The sequence below is a fragment of the Thermobia domestica genome, chromosome 9, assembly GCF_964235325.1.
Source record: "Thermobia domestica chromosome 9, izTheDome1.hap1.1, whole genome shotgun sequence".
NCBI lineage: Eukaryota > Metazoa > Arthropoda > Insecta > Zygentoma > Lepismatidae > Thermobia > Thermobia domestica.
In genome coordinates this window covers 71,916,582-71,934,039 of record NC_137462.1, presented here as the reverse complement: position 1 = coordinate 71,934,039, position 17,458 = coordinate 71,916,582, and the positions used below count along the sequence as shown (strand labels likewise).

Here is a 17,458-nt window from a genome sequence, read left to right as displayed (position 1 = left end):
GGACTATACTGCGAGCGGAGGGAACTACTTGGCGCAAGGTAACCGAACAGTTGCATTGTGGGAAAGAAACGAGCATTTATGTTATCAACATGGCGAATGTACAAGGGCAATGAACTAGCAGTTTTAATATTTGTGAAGCAATACGTTGATGACGAGCAAAATCTTTTAAAAGTTTGTGAAGAGCACGGATTAATGAACCTAATAACAAATTGCAGAAAGTGTGGAAAGGAGATTAACAGCGAAAAAACTTGACGAAAGCGGACGCCCAACTTCGGAATAAATGCCTTTTAATATAATAAGAAGAAAAGATAGATAAGAAGAAAATAATTTTATATGAGAAGAGAGATTAATAAAATATCGCAAATATTATATGCATATGTTTACGACGTATTTTAATTATTAAAAGGAAAGTTAAAGGTTAAATACTTACCTCGTGTTTGTTGTTCCCGCTGTCTAATATTGTTTCCTGGACAAATTATATAAATATACTTGCGCCGAAGCTGAAATGAGAAAAAAGGAACATTGAATATATATATATACAGGAACATCTACATATAAATATTTTATATGAAATCTAAACTAATTAATCTACTAAGAAGTTAACCTAATAACCTAATCTAACAAAATCAAAGAAATATACATATAATGTATTACTTACAAACTATTATCAAAAGATTCAATGTAATGAAACAAATCACTTACCTGTTGTATTAATTAAGAGACTGTATGCATTAAAATGTTGTTGGATTCAGAATGGTAATGATATTTCAGTTGATGGTAGTATTGCAAATTTAGTTATAATATATATAACAAATCTATACTCTGTTTCCATATTATTTGCGTTTCTGATAAGTTCCCAGGTTGTTGCTTTACATGTCGTCGAGATCCTGTTTATTCTGATTGATTTCCCGAACCATTATGTGTGAGGGTGGCGACTCCGTTGACGCCGGGCCAAACTTTGACTCAGTTCCTGTTAGGAAATGTCCTGTTGCAGAAACCGAGCCCACAATTGAAATAACTTAACCTAAGAACTGTAACGACTTGTTGTACTGCCAGAGAAAAGTGGATCCCATGTACCATCCTAATTTGTCGACATATAAAGGTGACAGCAACATTATCAGTTATTAAAAGGTTCATACAGTAACTTCATTTAAATGTCAACAACACTGTGTTGTACTGTGGAAGGAGTGCATTACAAACATAGCTGCCCTGCACTAGCCTTACTAGAGCATATCGTAGCTACTTTGTATTTTAAATCTACCGCTCTTACTTTCGCTACCATCTACGTCAGACCCGGCACTCCAATTCCGTTAGATTTTACAGCTTATAAGCAACGCCAATGGATCAAAACACGTAATCATCTTGCTGAAACATCGCATCCCACGCTCTACTGGAAACGCTTTAATGCACTCTGTGGAAAAATCACTAAGACTCCTTACTCCCCTTCTACTAGATAATACAGCCATTCATTCCGACCAGGATAAAGCGAACGCTTTCGCCAATCATCTTCAAGCTATCTTTACACTATCTCCACCTGATCATATGTTCCACCCTCATCCTGCTGAGGCAGTAAATACTCAATCTAAATCTCTTCAAGCTGCTGTGACTCATAGACTTTCTGAACATGTTCTCACTGCTCCGATTACAGTCGAAGAAATTACTTCTGTTGTCCGGCGAAAACGCTACACAGCTCCAGGATTCGATCGTATCATCTATCGCCATATTAAAGAAAGCCCCATCATACTACTCATGCTTCTATCACTGATATACACCTTCATACTTCGCACTGGCTTTTTTCCGATAGATTGGAAGGTATTAAAAACCCTTATGTTTCCAAAACCGAATAAACCACCATCCGAAACTTCATCCTACAGACCGATTCAGTTAACCTCCACTTTCAGCAATATTTTCGAACGCATTCTCGTCAAACGGTTACATCCATACCTAACAGATCGAAACATTATTCCCTCTCATCAGGCTGGTTTTCGACCTTCCTATTCAATAAATGATCAATTACTCTGCCTTTCTACACTTATTACCAATGATTATAACTCAGTTCAACCGTCATGTCTGGTTCTCTTTGATCTTGAAAAAAGCCTTTAATAAAGTTTGGCATTTGGCCCTTATCTACAAACTACTTAAACTCAAACTTCCTATCACAATCATCCGCCTCATCTATCATTTTCTCGTCTGCCGTTTGTCTTATGTCGCCATCAATGATGTACTCTCTCATCCTATTTTTCTACTGTGCGGTGTGCCACAAGGATCTACCTTATCACCTTTATTGTATGTTCTCTTTGTCGCAGATTTTCCCGAATTACCTCCCAATGTTCACCTGTTACTATATGCGGACGACACAGCTTTTCTGGCACTCTGCCGAACTATTCAACAAATCAATGTCTGTCCTCAGGAAGCTATTAATCTCTTCATAGCCTGGTGTCACAAATGGAATTTGACAATAAATGCTGCCAAAACCCAAACCATAGTTTATATTTCGCCACGCAAACGCACCAAAGTTCATCGAAATCCTTCTTTACTTTCCCTTACAGTTAACCGGGTTCCTCTCCGGCCTTCAAAATCAGTAACCTATCTTGGGATAGTTTTTGACCACCGTCTGACTTGGACCCCACATCTCAAATTAGTGACAACCAAAGTACGAAACAGACATAATTTATTGAAACGTCTCACCGGCACTACTTGGGGCCTATCTTCAAGTATACTCCTTAATACTTACAAAGTTTTTCTCCGACCAGTCATCACATATGGTTTTCCCGCTTGGATCTCTGCTCCCCTATCCTATTATAAGCAACTTGATATTTTCGAACGGCATGCCTTCCGTCTTGCCTTTCGTATATTTCTACCTAGTCCTACTCGTGACCTGTATTCACTCATCACATTGTCTATTCTCAAATTTCACCTGGAGACACTCCTTCAAAAATTTATCACCACACGTTACATTCAACATCATCCTGTTCTTTTTGCCACTATGCACCATCTTGCACTCCATCCCACCCGACCCCGATATTATTACACACCGTTACTTTTACTTTATACCCTTTATTGCTACTCGCTTCCCCCTGATCACCTGGACCTCACACTTCTGGAAGATTATCGTCTGCATGCTCATCTACCTCATGTTTTTCCTTCACAGTAAACCCTCTTGTAACTAACAGGGCTCCTCCTGTCTTCATTAGCCTAGCGTCGCCCCTAGGCAGATGATAACTGCATTCGTCTTCCTAACATCTCCCGTGTGTTGTACTGTCCTTGGACCTCATCTCATCTTTCACGCTCATCCTTTTATCACGATTTAACATAATATCATTAAAGCTTACGTACGTCCCTTTCTCTGCCACTATATCCATTTGTCACCCCTGATCTCTACCTGCATCTCCATACGGATATCTTAATATTTTCCATTTTCTATTATTATATATATATGTATATTTGTTCCTATCATCCATTTTTGTTTTATCATTTTGTACTATGTAATTTCTATGTGTTTGTTAAGTTATATATTTGTGTAGTTTTTCCTCCTCACATCCTAATGATTATGATCGCAAAGATCATAATGGCTAACACAATGCTATAATAAAGTTAATAAAGTAAATAAATAAATAATTTACCTTCACTTAGACCAGCCACCCTTAACCAAATCCTACTTTTCCGTCAAATTTCCTGAAAGAGGGTGTAGCCCTCTCAGAGGTAGCTAACCTCGTGCTAACATTAAAAAAAATCGGAAAATGGTAATCGGTTCGATTGACAAGATTGTTTCGAGTTCACTTCAGAAAAAAGCAGAGAGGAAGGACCAGGAAGACCGGTTTAGGAAAAAGCATTTGCAAAGCCTAACTACAACTAAAACTACTGCCTGTCAGTTGAACTTTATGGAAGAAAATGAAGCAAGTGGTGTGGCCTTGGAAGATGAATCATCTTATGAAGCAAACACATCCGACTCTGAAGACACAGATTCCGAAAAACGGCCAGCACAAAATAGGCATCAGTACCCAAACTTAAGCCAAATGATGGAAAGAACTGGCGTTAGTAACCGAGATGCTTGCAAATTAATTAATGCATGCCTGAAAGACCTGAAACTGGATAAACCGGAAAATATACTAGAACCAACAAAGTTGCGGAGACAGCGAATTTATTGGAGAGAAAAGGGAGCAGAATCTCGTTCGTTTGACTTGCGCAGGCTAATTTGTGTTGGTTTTGATGGGCGCATAGATGAAACCAGACTATTTCGACCAGATGGAGGACAACTAACAAAGAAGGCGGATCACTACGTTATTATTGCATACCCTAGTGAGCAATACGTGGATCATATTGCTCCACAAAGTGACAAAGTAGATGTTTCAAATGAAATACTCTCTGTTATACGTGACACGGATTCGACAGCTACTTTGCGTGCTGTGGTATGTGATGGAACAAATACAAACACCGGCGAACATTCTGGAATTATACGTCGACTGGAAACAGCTTTAAATCGACTTTTACAGTGACTCATTTGTATATTGCATCTGAATGAGGTCTAAACAACCAATCATGATTTCAATTATACGGTCTTCGAGCTCATAACAAAATATTTTGTAAACAAAATTTCCTGTTTCATATGTCATTTCTGTAGGTTAGGTAGATATAAAATTACAAATGATAGGCTTGTGCCATTTAATCTTGTTTTTTGTTTCTTTAAACTGTATTTTTCTGATTGCTTTAACTGATTCACAAAGAAGACAAATTTCATCAACCAGCCAAAATGTTTAAATACATGAAAATACATGGGGAAATATGGATGATATGATACTGTTTTACATGAATTTTTTTTTAGGAAGAGACACGACTTCGTCTGTTCCAGAAAGTAGAAAACTTGTTAGAAACTACTCGAGAGATAGACAGTTAATTGGATGGTGTTATGCATCAATTGACCAAGCGCCAAAACACGGTTCTATCAAGGGAAGAGAGGGAGATCATATATTGAAATGGAAGATGGATTATACACCAATCGAAAGCACTAATGACGCCTATTATGAAATTGTAATAAAAATTTTCCAAATCCATATACTGTGCGAGTTATATGAATATACAGGGTGTCCAGAAAATCCGTTTCCACTCCTAGAAATCGCAAACGGTGAACCAGATGCCAAAACAGGAAAACACGTGTTTGATTATTTTAAAAGTGCAGGGTATCAAAGTAAAAGGTGTTGTCCAAGGGCCACATGCTACTTGACCCCCTCATCATTTGCAATTTTTGAGTTGGACTCCTGGGTGGGCCTGAGACAACACTTTAGCTTTGATACGTTGTACTTTTAAAATAATCAAACACGTGTTTTCCTGTTTTGGCATCTGGTTCACTGTTTGCGATTTCTAAGGATGGAAACGGATTTTCTGGATACCCTGTATATTCATATAACTCGCACAGTATATGGATTCGGAAAATTTTTATTACAATTTCGTAATAGGCGTCATTAGTGCTTTCGATTGGTGTACAAGCCATCTTCCACTTGATGTAGGACATATACTAGATATACTTGATGTAGGACAAAATTACACATATCTCGTTTAAGCTTAAAATGTTTCGTACATGAGAGTAATTTAAGATTGAAATTTTTATTTTTAACGTTGCAAATCGGTCGCGAATCACAGCCTACTGGCTGTAGTGATAATCAAGGCCATAACCAGGAAGGGATTAACCGCCCTGAATTTGTAGCTTGCTCGCTCTGCAGCTTACAACTTCTCTCTCTCTCTCTCTTCCAAATTGTATTTAGTTGTGCTTCTTTTGCGCGGAAGATGAATTTACCTTTCTATTGAATGATTATAACTGAATGAAAATAGAAAAAGTTTAATTTCGGTTTCTTTGGTGCATGACTGTTTTAGAATTGACAGGTTGAGTAGCCTAATTACCAACAGCAACAAGGTCGAATTTAGTATTTATATTAATAGTAATATCGACCTTATTGCTAAAGGTCCTTAGGCTACTGTATCACTCAACTATTCAATTAAAAGAGGGGGCGCGGTGGCTCAGTGATGGCCGGTGGGTGTAGCCGAGCGGTCTGAGACATTAGGCTGATGATCGTGAGGTGAAGCCCACTGGGGGTTTGAGTCCCTCTGAAGAGCATGGGTGAAATTTTAACTGTCCTCGATGTTTCTGTGTTCGTGTCCCTGTCGTGTCTAGTAGTACTGAGAAGTGGTTAAAATAGAAAAAATAGTCACGAAGTTTAAAAAAAAAGTGGTAGAGCGTTCACCTCTGGAGCTTGGGGTCCCTGGTTCGATCTCATCTCGCGCCGTCTGGACTTTGTGGTGGGCCGTCTCCTTTAGCCTAACCGGCATAATCGTGGGACGTAAAACTGAAAAATATATATTTTTTCATTTTCAATTAAAACAATAACAGTTATGTCCCAATGACCAAATAATTAAATGACTTGAAGCGTTGATAACTAAGTATAAAGAACATACAAATGAACAATACAATAATGCGAATACAAACTGTTTTCACGTACTATCATATCTAGAACTTAGAATTTTGGATGCCTCGGAAAAGCAGAAACAAACTTAGGTTATACCACAGTCATAAGTTCAAAGCTAGTATTTGTCACGACATTCAGACACGGAGCTCTCTTTTGCTCTACATGCCAATTTCAAGACAAATTTAGACCGATTAAGTAGACGAAACCTGCAGTGGCGTTATGATCGAATATTTTTCGTGTCGGCAACTTTAACGCTTCGACCAAACAACAATAGGCACCTTGGAGCAGGGGCGGATCCAGGACGGACTTTTGGTGGTGGCGGTTGGTGAAAAAATATTTGTAGATTTGTCACTTTATAGGTTTCTTTGCATCAGCATTTTGCATAATTTCAATTCCAGGTTCTGATTTACCTTCAGTTGAACTTCCCAACACTCGCTTGATATTACTTACAAAATACAACATATTAGGAAAGAAATTACAAAAGTCTTTAACTGATTCGCTAACAGAAGAAAAAGAACTTTCCGTGTCCTCAACAAATTCATTAAAACTTACCGGTGCTTCAAATTTTGTTTTAATTTATGTTTTATTAAATTGTACATTAAGGTAACTTTACTGTCATGAAGGTGGCAATATGGACATTGCAAGTAAATGTGGGCTTAGTTTGTTGTTTCTTGAGCTCTTCAATTCATTTCGAAACAATCCTATGTACCTCTTATGCAAATTTCTAGAAAATAGGAGAATGTTTTCAAATATTCTTGCTTGCTAGTTTCGATCCATTATTCTCTGATTATAGCTGCATGGAGCAGTGAAGGAACGAGTTACGAAGTTCGTAACCAATAATCTGAAAACAGTCAGACCCGTTACTTGCTGAACCCTGTGACCTGGACAGATTCGTGACCCGGAGACAACGAAATATAATTATATATATGGCAAGCATGAGGCTACTAATGTTACGTAATCCCAACAAACACGATTTTTTCGTCTTTCTCTCTCTCTCTCTCTCTCTCTCCTCTCAGTGAATTGATATTTCTATCTCTCTTGGTGTGTGTTGTGCCAAATCATTGCACTGAAAGATAATTATCAGAACGCACTGCACAGAAAGATAACTACAAGGTCTATCAGAGTACAAAACACTTAAGAATTAGTTTTTTTAAAAACAAAATAAATCTACATGTTTTTCTTAAGAGGGATCGTGAAAATTGAATCGAGCGACCGTGCAAACTTCACGTATAGGATATAGGAGGTACAACTGAATCCAAATGGTATTATGTTAAATCTTTTTGTGTGCCATGTGTTCAAATCCAGAAACGTTTTTAAAATAATCCGCAATTTTTTCATTCTTCAGTACACTACCATTAGTTTTGTGGGGTAGGAGAAAATTCGAAAAACCACACTAGAGAATGTTATGAAAATCTTAAGCTTAAAATTTGGTTTCAAAACGTTGAACGGCATGGCTTCGAGGCAAGTGTACAATGTTACATCTTAACGAACAAATGGGCGGACATCCAAAAATCTCTTTTTCGACGTATACAGTAGGGACCATGAAACTTATAATCCGTTTAATATCCTGAGTTCGGCTTTTTCTCCTCACGAATACCATAGTTTCTTCTCTCTTATCATCTCTGCAAAGTAAAAATGTACTTCTAAATGTATGGCGCCCTAAAACATATAACAATTCTAATAATAATAATAATAATAATAATAATAATAATAATAATAATAATAATAATAATAATAATAATAATAATAATAACTCACAGATCAGCTCGCAGTATGTCGTCATCTAGAAGTGACGGTAAGAGTATCTTCATACTGAAAAAAAAAAGACCACTGTAAATCAAATATCAATACATTACGTTTTGGGCGATTCTCAGTGTTACGCACGAGACATTTGTACACAAAAACTGCTTCTTTTTTAAAAATGTATTTTCAAATAAAATAAAACATATGTCAAAATTAAGGGAGAAATGATTAATGCATAGTTAAATAAAATGAAACACTCAAAACAATTGCAAATTTGAGTTATAAGCCAAAATTAAGAGTTATGCACGGGACTCAGACAAAAAGCTCATTTGACAACCTCTATTTCTTTGAATTTATGGCACCATTTTAATTTTATATGCCATTGCTTATGTTCTACATTCATTATTCTTCTGTACATTACGTTTTGAAATTGGAAAATACAATTTAATTAGCGTCATTTTATGGTTTCTTTTTTGACTCACCATTACGCACGGGACAGAAAAGTAACCATGCAATTATTTGATTGTTCTAAGACTGTTATTATGCAATATACTTACTAAAGAAATGATATTTTAAGATTAACATTTGGACATTAACAAGCATAAAAATTTTGCATCCATAATTTAATTTAAATGTATTAAATTACATTCCAAAGTATCAAAACCAACTTCCTTTGTTAGGCAACTTGCTTAGTGCTATTCCCATGTCTTTGGACTACTTGTCTGAGCACTGATTGGTGGCATTCAAACCACACTTGTTGTACATCTGTTGAACTGTTCGATTCTCTGTGGTACCTACCAGCCAAACGCTGAATATTGAATACAATAAGCCATTTTCTTGGAGGCACTTTGCTACATTTCACGGTAAAGGAATTGCTGATGGAATAGGTGGCAGGATCAAATCATTTGTTCGGATCAAAGTGAAAGATATGAGGCACCAATTGTCCAAAATGCTACAGAGTTTGCCAATTTAGCGAACTAATTGATGCCACAAACAAAGACTGTGGCCATTCTTTATGCAGACATCTCCAAGGATGTCACTGTGTGGATTGATACTGAAAAAGTAGTTCGTATCAAAGAAAAACATGTTGTACTATACAAAAAATTAAAACTTCAGCTCTAAAAATGCTACGGAACAAGAGGGAACCACTCTAAAATCTGAAGAAGAAGGTAATTCAAGTCAAATTGGTTCAAGGAAAACGTAAAGAGTGTCAGTATACACAACGATGTATTCATCAAGTGAAGAGAGCGACATTAATTCAGAATACAACTTTGAAGACGATGTTCATAATAATATTCAAACTCTCGATCTCTCAAGCTCAGAATGGACAATATTGAAGGTATTTCTCATAATGAAATTTAATTGTGGTTCTTCCAGAAATAGGATTAAATATCGGTGTGTATGTGTGTCTGAAAGTAATGTAGAAGAGGATGGGGACAGTAGAATAACAATTCTGAAATGCATGGACAACAGTTGTACACAGTTTTATTTTGATGAAAAGAACAGGTCTTATGTCTAATTTGATCAAGTTTTAAATATACTTCCAGCACCTAACTTGCTCATAAAGTGTAACAGAATGTACAGCCACTTACATAATTATCTGGACCCCTGAATGTTATAATTCCATAACTTGGGGTCTAGGTAATTTGCAGTTATGAGAACACCTAGACAGATGCAACCCAATTTACGCGTAACGTTTCTCGGCACTAACAGCAATTGGTAGCACTGAGTCCAGTCTTTATGCAAGTAAAATTGTGAGTAGATGACGCACAAAACATTTCTCCATTCTGAGATCAATCTTTCTGGTTCAGAGCTTGTTGCTGAATGAACATCATGTGTTAATCTCAATATTGCTGTGTATATAATGTATTATTTCACTATATACTGTATATTCAAAGAAATAAAAGCACTGATCACACATGAATCAGAAAATGCTTGACAGTAAAGAAAATATCAAATCTAGAACAACTGCTGGAAATAAGTTTGTAAATCACTGTCTCCATTGACAGACCTTTTCCAATTTTTTTTATTCCTACGTCTTTTTCTTTCTAGGGAAGAGAAGATCTTACTTGTCACACTGAGTATGCATTGAAATTGAAATTTAAACAGAAACACTTGAAAAAGTTTCAGCCTGGCCGGGATTCGAATCCGGGTCTACCGAATAAAAATTCAATGCGCTAACCACTCACCTACCGCGCCACTTAACTTTCCACCCAAACTAATACCTAGTTAAAATCGTTACATGGAAAAATATAGACGAGAGTGTCTTAATGACTTACTCGAGATATCCTTGTTTAACTCAAAAACAAGTTATATATACGTTCCTCAATGAGGAAAATATCACAAAACGTTCTTCAAGTTGAGGCTACGTCATCGGTTGCAGGGATGGTCCCGATTTACATTACATTTCGTCTTTACCATGACTTCTAATTTCCAAAGAATAAAAGACGACAGAAATTATTTTCACATTCTTTGAATTGTATCAACACGTGTAAAAATAGACAGTTCTATGTTTATGTTCCATAACTACTAGTTTACTTTCTTATATTCATATGAGGAATTTGTGGCAAATTCAGCCGGTGGCACTAGCCGAATGATCTCGGGCGTTCGGCTTCCGATCATGAGGCGCAATTCACTAGGGGTTCGAATTTCTCTGAAGAGCAAGGTCGGAATTTTAACTGTCCACACTATTTCTGTGTTTGTTTCCCTGTAGTGTTTGGAATACTTCGAAATGACATGCGATGCCAGTGGCGAACAATACTCCGATTGGGGCGAGTTGTTTTTAAAAAATGTGAAAGCAGGAAACTCCCATTGCAGCTACCTGGGTTCAAATTTCATCGTGGCAATTATTAATTTTTCTGAATGGGAAGATAATATTTATGTAATTGGTATTGTAATTATGTTATTCCTTTATTATTATTATTATTATTATTATTATTATTATTATTATTATTATTATTATTATTATTATTATTATTATTATTATTATTATTATTATTATTACCACAGAAGAAAAGAAAAAGTAACATAGTCGAACGTATTCACAGGAACAGAAAAGATATACAGTATGTCAGATGATTCTTAGCAATAATATTATTACGTTTATGGACTTACAGATAGAATTATCATTTTATGACAACAAGAAATTGAATATAATTATTTGTTAACTGATAAGAGTAATGCATTTTGTTTCGTCCTTCCTCTAGGTAAAAAGATGAGGTGACATCTTAAATAGGATCATTCCCGTGACTAGCGTCGAGAGTTCGATCACTATTTACAATTTGTGCACAGCTGGGAACAATTCCTTGGAACTCATTTTTGGCCATACTACAGCAGTAAGGACGAGTTTAGCCCTTATGTATTCATCAATTCTTGTCCAAACACGTTACTTCCTACACAGTTACGAATGAAGGTTGATATGGATGACGCAATTTCGTGTTGTTGGCATTTCACCTGTGAATTAAGTCGTCTCAACTCTTAGACCCAGAGAAATTGAATATTTTTCATATTAGTATGCATCAGAAGTATCAATACTGCAAATTATAAAAATTTCCTGAGTTGCTACAGCCGGAGTCGAACCCGCGTCCCCATCATTATGAAACGAATGCTTAAGCCACTACTGCAAATCATCACTGTTCTGGGAGAAGGAAAAAAACGGATGTGCAGTGAATTCAGTAATTGCACATTTTTACGATTGCAGTATAATAACGCTGAAACTTTCTGATTTCAGTCATGATAAAATAGTAAAGTATTATGCAGAAAGAATAGTCTAGAGAAGTCAACTTTAAATATACAACTCATATGTACGGAGGCGCTGCCGTGCACTCTCGCCTCGAGCCCTAATTTTTCACGGCACGGCATTGGACAGATACTCATATTGATTGTAATCTGGTGTTTCAGGTTACCTTGTTTCCTATTTTTACGCGTTTTACTCACTTTTACAGTTTTTCTACTAAGTCTTTAAGAACAGGGTTAAAAGCACAGAAATATTGAGAACAGTAATCACAAACACTATTCGCGCGTTCTTCCCTTGCCTGAAGTAAAACAATAAAATACGGTGAACGTGCAATTTTTGGTCTTTCATCTTCTATGTATTGCCAAACTCAGAGTTGGAGTGGGTCAGTGCATCAAATAAATCGAGTTTTCTGAGTGGGTCGTGGGTCAACAGCATGTGACCCACTGCGACCCATCACCCACCGGACCCACTACTCACTATGACAAACTTTGACCCACCGACCCACTCTGCCCACTGCACTGTAGACAGCATCTTCTGAACAGCATATTTTTTCACCCTCGATCCTAGTTATAGAAACAAAAAACGTTTCTGATTGGTTGCAGCTTGTGATTGTCCAAACCTGGTGCATGTATTGTGTATTATAGTAGTATTAAAAGAAAATTGTCACTTTGTTGAAATTGAAGAAGAAAATTGAAAAAACAGTTGAGGTTAAATTTATATCATGACAGTCAAAGTGGAACAAAACAAGCTCTGCGGGTCTTCTAACCCGCTCCTTCTCATCCTCCTCCTCCTACTACTTACACTGTGGATTCATATAGCAAAACTGCACACGTAACGTAATCATTTTTTGAGTATTATTTTTATCTTATTTTGATGAAAAGTGTTTTGAAAATTTTTAAAATAAAATATAAAAATAAAAAAACTTTCCTTGGCCCGGGTTTGAACCCACACCAAAAGCAATTATAATTACTAGCCCATTGCGTTAGTGCACTCGGCCACGAAGACTGCCAGTAACAGACACTTGATTTTTGTTATATTTATTACGTGGTGACTCCAACTCCAACTTAATAGAACCGCGTATTTAGCTCGTATGAATAGAATCGAGCGTGATTTAAAGATATGCTTCTGAACACTGGTCAATTTGTCTACGTTTTACTTTCAAGGCCTCCGTTTCCCTTTTTCATTTGTTTCTGTTTACTTGCCTGAGATGAGTATCTCCAAGTCGAAAAAGAACTTGAGGCATTTTTGGATATTGATATTTGTAATTGTAATAATAGCAATAGGGCGTATACCACTACTTGGCTTTCGAGACACACAGCCTGTGAGTTTTAGAGGAGCTAACTACTGAAAAAAATACATTTTTGAATCACTGTAATATATAAATTATATAAAAAATTGAATGTAACTATGTGTGCCTAATTATCACGGCCAAATTGCAGTTAAATAAAATGGCATTTGGTATATAGTTAGGCCTTAATCCAAACTGTGATGTTATCATATTGCGTTCATTATAATAATATCCTAATGGATAGTGTGATTCGAATATTTGCGAAAAATGAGTATCTCACAAGCCGTTAAACTTACGGAGTTGAAATTCAGTATATTAACTCTATGGAAAATGTACAGAACGTCTCCTAGCATCTTTTTAACAATCTGCTTTATGGGGAGGGGTGCACTTTCTACATATGGTAAATAGATAGTGGGTTAGTTTGTAAATAATTGAGAACGTTCGACATTAGTTGAGAAACAAATTGAGAAAGAGGAAATACAGCCGGGTTCGATTCGCGGCGGGAGAGCTTGATTCGAATTCACGTTAGTCCGTAGGCCCACGTCTCATATAGCCTCGCTGCTGAAAGGGACGTTAAACTCAAAATCAACTCAACTCAACTCAACAAAAAATACAGTCCTTCGCATCATATATCCATATGTTTACCATGAGCTTTATACTAATTGCTGAAGCTTGTTTATTATATGGAGCGCTTAGAGCACAGAGTAATCAACACATAAAGTTGTGACAAAAATAGACATAGAATTTGCAATGTATGCTTCTGTATGTCGGTTTACTTATCTTGAATTGGGACTTTCAAACTTCAACCGTTTTTCCACTGGAGAGTATCGATAATTCAACAAGGAAATAATTAGACCATGATAATTTAATAGAAATTCATCGTAATTTTTTCAATGACAAACACTTTACCATTTTATATCGTAAAGGTAAGATCCATCGTTATTGTAACAGAGCGGTGCTTGAGCGATTGACCGTAGAAATTCAAACTCCGATTAGTTAGAATTTGACAACCTGGTTTTATTGGAAATATAAACTCTTTAGTCGTTGGAGAAGAGGCCTTGGATCATGTGTCAGAGTTGACGACGATGTGTTTTGGTGGGTCACGGGTTCATGGTTGGTGGTAGTCGGAGTGGGTCATGGTGGGGTGGTGGGTCAGAATGGCATACGGTGCGTGGTGGATCATGGTGGGTGGTGGGTCAGAGTGGGTCACGGTAGGTAGTGGGTCAGTGGGTCGTGGGTCAAGTTTTCATTGACCACGCCGTCTCTTTTCAAATCTGTAAAACCAAACCAAAGAGCAATATTAATACACAAAACTCTCAACATCTTAGCTATTCATGACAACTATTGCATGATAAGAATAACTCTAGTATATCCACAAATCATCATTTGCCATATTTTATCGAAATACGTCATGACTTTTCCGACAACCTGATATTTTAAATGTTGTTAATACGCAAAGTCCATTGATCTCATCACTTATTCACTTAATCTCTTATGATCATCAAAACCTTTTGTAGTATTTCTCGTAGATATAGAAAGGTCAAATAAAAAGCAACAGGATAATATTTCCCTCCCTCAAACCTCGTACAATGGAGTGTTTTGATTATTCAACGAAAAGACTTGAAATCCAATAAGAAAATTCATAAAATATAAAACAAGTAGCAACTCTCGACTCTCCAATCCACAAAACTGCAGTAAAAACATTAAAAATTGTTAGGCTAGGTTAGGTTAGGTTAGTTTAAGTTAGGTTTGGTTAGTTTAGTTTCGGTTAGGTTACCTGGTAAGACTTTAGTTAGACTAGAACAGTGACTGGAACAGGTTCGCACGTAAGTTTTAATTATCACTTAAATTCAATAATCCATGGTTTTCATAAAAATTTAATAAATTTTCTTCATTATTCATATATAATTGTGTAAAACTCAGTAGAAATTGCATGACCTGACCCTTACTCTTGATTATCCAATTTTGGGTCCCCATGGACCATAGTGAATGAATCAGGGATGCTTTGGCCCGGGATTGCGTCACCTATTGAAATTTTGCTTATGCTTATTCAGGGATCATGCACGTTGGTGTAAATGAGTCAGAGGTACCTTGGCCCTGCTATGACGTCATTGAATTCGGAGTATTGGATCAGAGGTCATGATGATTCTTTAAAATTACTAAAAATATGGTCTTGATGATTCATTACGTTATGAAATAGTACAGGTTTACAAATGCTTTTTTTTTCGTTCCCTTTTATGGCATAAAATTTGGAGATTGTTATATCTTTGATGAGATGGACTAACACTGGTGCAAATGAAATCTTTAGTTTTACGTCCCACGCTTATGCTATTCAGGCTAAAGGAGACGGTGACGATGAGAAATGAATGAAAGTATGGGAGAAAATTGGAGCATAATGTTGCCCACCATAAACTATTTTCGTGGAGTTTCAACCAGGGACCACATACAGCAGAGGTGAACGCTCTACCACTGAGCCACCGCACCTCTACTGGTATGATTGAATTAGAGGTAGTTGGTTTGAGCTAATATGTTCGTTTGACGTCACTGAACTGGGACTTTTAGCTTGTATGTTATGATGGATTTTTCGTTCCCTTTTATGGGTATAAAATTACTAAAACAAGGTTTGATCTCTTTCTTGATGACCTATTACATTATGAATTAGTAGACCCCAGTAATAGTATAAATTAGTATTAGTATTAATATGAAACTCGAAAACTTTGGAGTTCCTTTGTGGCTAACCGGTTAGCGTATGCGCCTTTAACGTGGGAGACCAGAGTTCGATTCCCGGAAGGAGCTCATGCGGTACGGATTTCACGTTAATTAGTAGGTTCTATTTTCGCTGCTGAACTTTGGGAGGAATAGGGGAGTAGGGATTCGGGTTTTTACGTAGCGTAACGCCTGTAACCATTCTAAGAAGCTTTCCGTGCTTTCATGGTGATACGAAAAAAAAAGTCCGATTATGGCTGGCCGTTGATCTGAAACAAAAATGCACTAAAACGGATCGTAAGTTAGTACTGTCTGATGAAATAAAGGTTGATTAAACTTCATTTCAGGCAATATCAATGTCTCGGTCTGGCTATGGCTTACCAAATGGGTCATCTCTCAAAACTTAGTCCCAAATATTTCTTCAAGACAATTAAAATTTTAAAATCAGTAAACGGTTATGGTTAAATATTTTCAAGAAGTTTGTTTGAAAATTACGAATTATTTCTTTTGTTCGAAACTTTAACTTTCAGTTCGACAATTTTGATTTGAAATTTTAGGTCCAAAAATTTCATTTGAAAATTTCGTTATAAAAATTTTTTAGTTCGAAAACAGGGTGAAACTTTTAATTCGAAAATTTTAGTTTCCACTTTCTAGTTCTAAAATTTGGTTTGAAATGTTTTGGTTCGAAAATTTTGATTCCATTTTTCGAAAAATTTTAGCTTAAAATTTCTAGTTCAAAAATTTCAGTGTGAAACTGTTTGGTTTCAAAAATTTGAATTCGAAAATTTTAGTTTCAACTTTCTAGTTCAAAAATTTGGACTGAAATGTTTTGGTTCGAAAATTTTGATTTCATTTTTGGAAAATTTTAATTTAAAATTTCTAGTTCAAAAATTTCAGTGTGAAATTGTGTGGTTTGAAAAATTTGAATTCGAAAAGTTTTATTTCATTTTTTTGGTTCGAAAATTTTAGTTTCAACTTTCTAGTTCTAAAAATTGGGTTGAAATGTTTTGATTCGAAAATTTTAGTTTAGAATTTCTAGTTTAAAATATTTCAGTGTGAAATTGTTTGGTTTGAAAAGTTGAATACGAAAAGTTATTTTTCAAATTTTTGTTCGAAAATTTTGGTTCGATGTTTATAATTCGAAAATTTCAGTTTGATTTCTTTTGTTTGAAAATTTGAATTCGAAAATATTGATTTCAACTTTTTTGTTCGAAAAGTTTAGTTTGATGTTTTTAATTCGAAAATTTCAGTTTGAATATTTTTGATTTGAAAAATTTGAGTTCGAAAAATTTAGTTTCAAATTTTCACTTGAACTTTTGTAATAACTGGAAATTAGTGGACTCAAAATTTAATCGAATAGTTAAAAACCGTTTATTTGTTAAATGAATAGTTAAAACCGATAATTTTTAATCGAATAGTTAAAAACCGGATGACGTTTGGCGGTTAACCGCGAAACAATTCCCTCTTTGCACTCACTGAAAAATTTTGGCTAAAATATTTTGAGATGATTTTAACTAAACCGTCAAT

General features: G+C 35.9%; 1 protein-coding gene across 1 annotated transcript in view; it reads right to left on the bottom strand.

Annotated features, from left to right (window-relative positions):
* The window catches only part of LOC145694743 (uncharacterized), a 126,928-nt gene extending 118,677 nt beyond the window's left edge, over nt 1-8,251 (bottom strand). Inside the window, exon 1 of the mRNA XM_081771350.1 lies at nt 8,217-8,251. The gene's annotated coding sequence lies outside the window, so the exon portion shown is untranslated. The remainder of the gene's footprint in view (nt 1-8,216) is intronic.
* Nucleotides 8,252-17,458: the final 9,207 nt, after the last annotated feature.